The sequence below is a fragment of the Rhincodon typus genome, chromosome 7, assembly GCF_021869965.1.
Source record: "Rhincodon typus isolate 14 chromosome 7, sRhiTyp1.1, whole genome shotgun sequence".
Lineage (NCBI taxonomy): Eukaryota > Metazoa > Chordata > Chondrichthyes > Orectolobiformes > Rhincodontidae > Rhincodon > Rhincodon typus.
This window is the reverse complement of record NC_063338.1, coordinates 72,381,583-72,383,248: the sequence shown is the minus strand read 5'-3', so window position 1 is coordinate 72,383,248 and position 1,666 is coordinate 72,381,583. Positions and strand designations below refer to the sequence as shown.

At 35.1% G+C, this 1,666-nt stretch overlaps 1 protein-coding gene across 1 annotated transcript in view; it reads left to right on the top strand.

Moving 5' to 3' along the window:
• Nucleotides 1-1,666, top strand: part of LOC109911043 (low-density lipoprotein receptor-related protein 1-like) — a 1,753,343-nt gene that overhangs the window by 286,570 nt on the left and 1,465,107 nt on the right. The window lies entirely within an intron of this gene.

Genomic DNA, 1,666 nt, shown 5'->3' with positions numbered 1-1,666 from the left:
CAACATTTCTAGAGATACCATACTCCTTTCAAGTGCAGTTTTGATTGCTCAAAAAATTCATTGCTCCCATATGATGGATTAAGATCTACTACAATGAAATTGGGACCTGTTTGAACTTAGCACCACCCTCTCGTCCTCCTACCAGTGGAAACAGGATCATTGGACTTCCAGACCCAGAACCCACCTGCAGATTTTGGGTCCCTGTGCCTGATGGAACAAGCATAGAAATAAATGCATCTATAGATATAAACAAAACCTATTTTAGAGTAGTGGGATTTGGCCTGGCCAGACATTCTGGAGCTATCAAGATAGAAACTGTTTAATTACCAGAATCTCCAGCATAGGATCAATTTGAGAAGCTTGTTGGAATTGATGGCTGATTTGGATATTTTGGGGAGTGAACGACAGTTGAATTTCTTAAATCTGTTGAGGCTGATAATCTCTCTCTTGACACTGAAAATTGAAAGGATGTTGCTAAGCCCATTAAAAATTTAGGTGATTGAGCATTTAACTTAATTGAAGTATTGCCTGGAATGTCTTTCTGCATAATCAAAAAGATTTTTGAACGTTTTGTAAGCTAGGCACATGGCATCTGGTATCCCCAGCTAAAAAGGAAGTCACTGCTTTTATACTTATGTGTTTTATCATTGCTCAGTGTGATTAACCAGCCTATAATTATTTGTTTAAAAACATTTATTATGCTGTATTTTAAGGTGCATACTGTGAAGAAGCAAATTAGAAATACATTTTTAGCCATCCATGACAATCATAGGACCTTGTCAACAGTACTGAAATTGCAATCCAATTTTCATTCCAAAAATGGTTAACATGGATAAGAGAATGAAACTGTTAAGTGAATGAAATGTCTTTACAAAATCATTATTCATGCAATCATTTTGCATTATCCTCACTGTTTAAATAACTTTGTACAAATATTTTGCAAATTTGGCATACGCTCCACAGTGAAATAGCAACAAAGCATGTTTACACCTTGTGCCAGGTAAATTTAATATGCTGTCCTTCCCTGTTCAAATTAACGCACTTAATATGACACTTAGCTTGCTGATAACTGGTTTTGTTTAGTTATACATCCCTCAGTGGGTTAAACCTGGGAGAATTTCACATAATTAAGCTGGAAGCCAAACGTTTGCTTCAAATGTGAATTTTCTCAACAAGATATGCAACCAAAGCTTTCTATGCAATTAATCTTTAAGATATGGCCCCTAATGGTGAAGGCAAAATCAAAATTGTGCTTGAGGTATTTTCCAATTTCTACTATTAATTTGAACAGTCCCATTTTCTAAGTTGTCCCAGAAGGGTGTTAGCTATTTTGATGAACAGATGTTTTCCTCATTTTACATTTTTAAATCCAAAAGTCAGGAGACTGGTTTTGCTCTTGTGCAGCAAAATCAAATTGTAGTTGTCTCATTTAATATAATTCATATCTGTTTAAGCTACTAACTTGTTAGAATTTGAAAACACTGTATTTGTCAAAATATTATCAATATTGTCTTTTGTCACTGTAAGGGATCAAATAATCAACTTGTGCATTCTTGGTTGAATCCATACATTATGAGGTCATGTAACTGGTTAAACTAAAACTAACTTTGTGTATAGAGATAGTGGGGACTGCCGATGCTGGAGAATCTGAGATAACAAGGTGTAG